The sequence below is a fragment of the Melanotaenia boesemani genome, chromosome 12, assembly GCF_017639745.1.
Source record: "Melanotaenia boesemani isolate fMelBoe1 chromosome 12, fMelBoe1.pri, whole genome shotgun sequence".
Classification (NCBI taxonomy): domain Eukaryota; kingdom Metazoa; phylum Chordata; class Actinopteri; order Atheriniformes; family Melanotaeniidae; genus Melanotaenia; species Melanotaenia boesemani.
In genome coordinates this window covers 33,270,272-33,277,539 of record NC_055693.1, presented here as the reverse complement: position 1 = coordinate 33,277,539, position 7,268 = coordinate 33,270,272, and the positions used below count along the sequence as shown (strand labels likewise).

The 7,268-nt window shown below is 37.8% G+C and overlaps 1 long non-coding RNA gene across 1 annotated transcript; it reads left to right on the top strand.

Moving 5' to 3' along the window:
* The first annotated feature begins 6,254 nt into the window (after positions 1–6,254).
* Positions 6,255–6,789, top strand: LOC121650525. Its single transcript, XR_006012293.1, has 3 exons — positions 6,255–6,385; positions 6,474–6,546; positions 6,666–6,789. It is a non-coding gene; the product is annotated as an uncharacterized LOC121650525 (long non-coding RNA).
* Positions 6,790–7,268: the final 479 nt, after the last annotated feature.

The window sequence follows — 7,268 nt, the reverse complement described above, 5'->3', positions numbered from 1 at the left end:
TAACTTAAATGATTTCTGTTTGACCAACTTTCACGAACTTGATCAATATGATTTTGCTGTAAGTAAATGTTGCTGTGGAACAAGTCTGATCAGTTTCACCTAAATTAGGAGATGCCGTCAGAATGTCAGTTTCCTTTTCAACACACGTGATGATTTCAGGTTCATCTTATGTAAAGTAATGGACTGAAAACTGTTCTTGCTTTGCAGCAGGAACTTAGGGTGGGCGGAGTTTATGCTAATAAATGTCTGACCACAGACGTCGCTGCGTTTCCATTACAGTTTTTTGCTAAATAAAAGCAATATTTCTCAAATTTTGACAAAGTACAATTATGATTTGTAGGTGTTTCCAATGAACGGTGTTTAAACCGTAACTCTTGTAAAATCTTGTCCTATGAGACTCCACTTAACCATACCAAATATTTTAACAACAAATCAAAGTGAATTATCATGACATACTGAGCACTGAGTGCTGAACATTACACACAAACAGTAGAAGTGTGTCTGCTGCGACGCTCCCTGTTCCAGCGACGCAGCTGCCAAGAAAACGGTGCTGAGTAAAATACAAATGAAGCCGTTTACATCATTCGCAAGAAGCGAGACCTTTTCCCTTGTTTGCAAAACCACGAGATAGTCCTGATTTGTGATTTGTTGCAGCTTGTTCTCAGCACATCAACCGAGCAGAACTTTCTTCTTGTGGGGCTCCGAGAAGTTTTACACCCACCCACTGTAACGTGTCATTTATTAGCTGTTGTTTCTAGGTGTGGCCAACTTGGTGGCCAAACACAAGAGATTGATCAAGGAAGCAGTAAAAATCAGAAAGTAGGCCTGGGACACCGTCATCTGCAGCAGGAACTTAGGGTGGGCAGAGTTTCTGCTAACAAATGTCAGACCACAGACGTCGTTGCGTTTCCATTACAGTTTTTTGCTAAATAAAAGCAATATTTCCGAAATTTTGACAAAGTACAATTATGATTTGCAGGTGTTTCCAATGAACGGTGTTTGAACCGTAACTCTTGTAAAATCTTGTCCTATGAGACTCCACTTTGAGGAGGATGGAGAAGTCGTAAAGTAGTAAAACTTTGCATTTTGTTGTTGTTTGCTATCAAGGATGGCGGTGTAATTTTCTCTTTAATTATTCATAAAAAAGAGTTCCATCTACTCCTCCGTCCATACTCCCATGCCATCATTGCTTGAAATAAACAGGTCACATGACCAACCTAATGTTGGATTAGTTTTAATCTGTTATCTTTTCTGCACCAGACAAGAGCTTTTAATTTAATTTCGTCTATTTATAATGACAAATAAATCTGATTGTGATTAATTATAAATCCTTAATTTTCATCATCAATCATCATTCTAACAGGTAAACTACATTTCTATGTCTAGAACATGTTGTCTAGACACCAAAACTCTACTGAAAGGTGGATTATTGCTGACATGAAGTCTAAGTGGAGACCAGAACATGTTTTCCAGTCTCTTTAGTGGAGAACTGGTTTCCTCACACCACAAACTTTGGAGGTAGAGATCAAGGGTGACATGGGAAGATGATTCAAATTTTTATTGTTCCTAAATCATACAAAACAAGAAGATACAAGAAATTTGACATGTTAGCTTGAATTATTGAAAAATCGACACGACAGTTTAGATTTTTCCTTTTGAATTCAATTTAAACCTTTTTGTGTCATTTTAAGTATTGATAAACCAAGAAAATTAAAAATCTGCCTAAGTAAAAGTGTAAGGTTTCATACAGTGAATTATCTGTAATTGTGTGAACAGTGTTGTGGAAACCTTGCTTCCCCTACCGTCTTCATTCCTCACGTACTCTTCTTCGTGTAACTTATTTAAGATTAGTATTACTAACAAGTAGATTAAAATGAAGCTATATCCACTAGATATAAACCACTGCTCCGTTTCTAGTGTGCGGTGAGGTCAGGTCAGGAGTGTTCAGCATGAACCTCCAGCTGTCTCTCTGTGTGACTGCATATGCTGCGTTGGTGACCTGAGGGTGAAATATCTGAGTCTCGCATGGTTGTGGAAACGGTCCTGCATTTATTAGAGACATGCCTCGGGCCTTCTCACAAATGCTGCAGAACTGAAAGATGCCACATTTGTAGCTTGGTCTTGTGCTGAATGAAAGAAGACAGCATTTAGCATAGATTATTTCACTTTAAAATGAGCGCACTGAAACAAACCTACAGAAAATAAAGACTTTTTTCTTAAAGACATTTAACTGTGCTGCCTTCTTGGCCAGATGACTCTTGAAAAGGAGATTTTTGACCTCAGTTAGGTTTTATCTGGATAAATAAAGGAGAAATGAAAATGAAAGCCTTCTTCAGGTTTAACCAGTTGCTGTGGGACTTTTGGTTTGTACACAGTGTCTTGCAGTGCTTGTAATTTAAAAGGATTTAAAAAACACAACTACACATAGTAAAATACTCTTAATTGGTGAAGTGATTTTGAAGAATGTTAAATAAATGGGTTCCTCCACATGTCAGTGTCTCATTATTAGACTGAAGTTTTCTTTTCGATTCGCCCGTGAGCTGGTATTTTCCATTTTGAAATGTTTAAATGCACATTCTTGTGAGATCTGGCAACACAGGAAAAAGAAAATATAAATGTAAATTTACCTTGGAGACATGTAGCCTAACAGTAACTACCCTGTACACCCTGATTTCATGTGAATACAGAATTTTTAGTAGTGCTGTATTATTTCATGTTTTGTATAAACAGTGTCTCATTAATAAAGCAAATCCACTGTTCTGATATTTTTCAATCATTAGTGGCGGCTAGTTTCAAAATTCAACATATCTGGACCACAAAGGCTCATGAAAAATTCATATGCAGCAGGAATTGAACCTTTTGCTATTTATATGCTATTAATTTGAGTTATATGCTTTACTTCCAGTCTTGTGTTTATGTTACAGCCCTGTAAACTGGAACAATGAAGAATGGACACAAGACACAACGTTACTGCTGTCACATCCAGGGCGACACATTATCACATTAAAAGGTTTTAAAAACCAAAATAGGACTAAATTACAACTTTATACTAGCTGCCAAAACATCAGTGCAAAACACAGATCTAAATGGGTGCTGTACCATTAATATAGGCATCACTGTTTTATTACAGTAACATAAACAAGCTGTGTGTGCATTCACAAACAGGAATATAAACATTCCCACACAGTCATAATAACCTGACTGATGCCTTGCAAAGTACACATCATTAGCATCATTATCTTAACCATACCAAATATTTTAACAACAAATCAAAGTGAATTATCATGACATACATTTTCACTGAGTGCTGAACATTACACACAAACAGTAGAGTTATGTCTGCTGCGACGCGCCCTGTTCCAGCGACGCAGCTGCCAAGAAAATGGTGCTGAGTAAAATACAAATGAAGCCGTTTACATCATCCGCAAGAAGCGAGACCTTTTCCCTTGTTTGCAAAACCACGAGATAGTCCTGATTTGTGATTTGTTGCAGCTTGCTCTCAGCACATCAACCAAGCAGAACTTTCTTCTTGTGGGGCTCCGAGAAGTTTTACACCCACCCACTGTAACGTGTCATTTATTAGCTGTTGTTTCTAGGTGTGGCCAACTTGGTGGCCAAACACAAAAGATGGATCCAGACACCATATAGTGGTGGGGGGCATGGCCAGCCTGGTGGATCTGTCCGGTCCATTAGGTTGGTCATCACTTGAAACAACAGATTATAAACGACACGTCACAGTGGTCAGATGACCTGAGGAAGACTGCAGATGCCAGTCGAAACATGCCAAGGTTAAACATCTTCTACCTTAACTCTTTAAGGCCCGACCCATGAAAAAATGGTAAGAAAAGTCTAATTTCTTTTAATATGAGGTCTTTATTTGGCCCTTTAACAAAATGTAACATAAAAAGAACTTTTTTTTGGGGGGGGGGGGGGGGGGGGGGGGGTGTATCTACCATTTATTGCCATGTGATATTTTAAAAATATTATAATGTGGTTTCCTGCTTCTAGGTTAATATTATCTGAAAGAAGAAAGCGTCAGGTTGTGTGACTGGTCGGAAATCTGACGTGGTTGTCATCAACACGGAAAAGCGTGAAGCGAAAAGATGTCACTTTCACATTTCTTCTTGGAATTTGAGCAGATAGTTTTAATGAACAGCTGATCAAGGTGGTGAGAATGTGGTATTTAAAAACATGAAAACCACCGCATGCACAACCCGGCCCTGGTACAGACCAAGTTTCTCTTTAAATATGAAGTAGCCGGGTCAACTGTTCATTGCCCTTAAAACTACAGCTCAGCTGTATCCACCATTTACCAGCCTTTCTTTCTTTCTTTCTTTCTTTCTTTCTTTCTTTCTTTCTTTCTTTCTTTCTTTCTTAATGTCTTCAGTTACAAAAGACAAATGGTCAACTGCAAAGAATAAAAACAAAAGGCCTAAATTCACAATTTCACCTGCCTGCCTGCCTGGTGTATTTTTCACATGCTGCCGGCCATTTTCATAAGTCTGGGTTACTGTAATACGGTGAAAGAGGATCCAGTATTGTGCAGCTTGCCTGGAGTGTCACAGAAAAAGAAAGAGAGAATAAGCAGCTGTATTGAAAGAATAAATGTAGAAATATGAAGGACATATTAAGGGAAATAAAAAAACAAAAAGCTATTTGCAACTCTGGCTCCTGCACCAGCTCCCCAGCCACTGCAGAGTTCACAAAAAGTTAGTTTTAGCTCATAGAGCTTCATGAGGTCAAGCACCGAATTATATCTGCAGCCATATGTTCGTAGCAGGTCCCTGAGGTCATGTGATGAGGGTCTACTGGTTATGCTGGTGCTGTTGCCTTTGCAATGGTGGTTTCCACTCTCTGGACCTCCAAGCCTGAAATCCGCAGACTCGACTTTTTATAAAAGGTTTTTAAAAAACTGATTTTAATCTTGAAAGGCGGTATGGAAATAAAAGTTTATTTAAAAGTTGTTTCAATAACAGAATTTATTAGAATTGATTACCTTTATGTTATTTGTTGTTTTATTTAATTAATTAATTAATTTATTTATTTATTCATTTTACTTTTCCATGTCACTTTGCCTTTTATTGTTGTTGTTTTTTTATCAGTTTGATTTTATTATTTCTGTTTTGCTATTTCAAGAATCTGTATTTTTTGCTTTTTCTATTTTTTATGCTTATGTTATTAATTTGGCATTTTCATTTGTCTGTTTTAGCTTTTTACATTCCATTAATGTTTCAATAAACCAAATATGACTCAGGCTGTGTCCGAATATGCACCCTACTCCTTACATAGTGCCCTATATAGGGGTCACGCCATTTTGTCAAAGTGTTCCAATGTCCAGAGAGAAAAAAGTAGGGCACTCAAAATTACCCACAAGGCATCTTGAAAAGTTGTGAGCATCGATGGTCACTAGATGGGTCAATATAGACCACAATGCATTGCGGGCAGAAGATCAACATGGCGCAAGGAGGTGAAAAAATTTAGCTGTGCGCGAAATTACCTATAAGCAAACAAACAAAGAATAAAATATAACATAAGGAATAATAAAAAAAAATATTTACACACAACTTTGGATTGGATTTGAAATGACATCTTGACGCGGGTTGTGGTTGCCATGGTGACGGCGCTGTGGTTTGCAGAGACGAAAAAATAGGCAGCTTCGTGTCCAAATTGCCAAGAGAATGAGTCACTATGTAGTGTGTTATGTAGTGCAGCCCTATGTAGTGAACGGGGGGTTAGGGAGTAGGGTGGACATTCGGACACAAACTGAGTGAGTCAAATACATTTAGCTGCTACTGGGTTCAACCCAGCAACCACATCTGCACTTCCCTGCTTCTATCACTGAACAGACTGACCCCAGATGAGAGGCAAATCCCTGATAGCTGAATTCTTCACTCCTCAAGTAAGAACTTGGTATTGTGTACAGCAGAAAACAATGCTGTCAGTGGATGGACTGGAAAAGCAACATGTATGTAGCCGGGTCAAGTAATAATACTACTCTTTTTTTAAATGAACTGGTTATAAATATCCTTTTTGCATCAGAGTGTTGTTCTATGAGTGACCAGCGAGTGGCACTGTCGTATTTTGTAGTAATAATGCGCATTAAGTCCCATGTGTGACATCATCGCTGTGCGACAACCCGATGGTCCTGATCCAAGACTGATAATAACGGTGCGTACCAGTGGAAAATACTGTTTAAATTGTTATAGGACACTAAAATAATCTGTGATGTTAGTAGACAATGCTTTATTAGCCTAACAATCTAAGATTCATGTTCGATAAATTTTGTAGAGACGAAGATTGATGTAGATTCACCAGAGTTTGTGAGAAACGTGACATTGCCAACCACCCACCGCCATTGTAGGGGAATACAGAGCTACGTGACGGCGTGAGTGCTTAACAAAAATGATATTTCATCTGTACTTATGTCAGACGGAGTTTGTTTTATCTACCAATGTGCATGTTGGTTTGTTCAGAGGGGAGATAGCACTGTCCAGGGTTCTTTGTGTGTGTCTGCGCCAGTTTGGATAAGCTGTCCACCATTTTAATGTGAGTTCAAGTTCACTAATATAGTAAACAAAATGTATTGTATTTTCAAAGCAATATATTATTGTACAAATGTAATTTGAATACATATTCAGTGGTTCTTATTCTGTGTTCTGTTGTAGGATAAGTCCACTGCTGTTGTCTTGTTGTAGGTTGTCTTGTTGTAGGTTGTCTTGTCATAGGTTGTCTTGTAGATCGAGTCGTACTGTAAACCACAATGGTAGTTCTGAAAGAAGCCTTGAATAAGTCAGAGACTCGTCCTGATCTAGTTGTGGTTGAAGTTTACAGACACTAAAGCCATTGTTTTGTATCCTGACAAAAGAGAGAAGATTGAAGATATACTTTTTGTTTTGAATATACTATTTGAATGTTTCAAAAACCCCTGTTAACATATAATTTTGAGAATGCCAAATTTAACCAAAATTAATGCTGCTCTCCTATAGGGGACAGTCGGGAAATAAAGACCCACATTATTTTGGAGCTGCTTGTGTCTGGCCCTTTATTCTACACCCGGCCACATGTACATTAACAACAGCTAATACAGCAGCAAAGCTAAACTAGCTAAAATGGCAAAAAAGTGATACAGTACTGATAAAAGAGATTCAGAGATTAAGGCACCAAAAACTGGTAATGAAATGTAAATTAATAGAAATTAATTAATTAATTCAAATGTACTAAAAAAGAAACAATCCAGATTTATGTCTTTAAATTTTTTGGTTACTTTT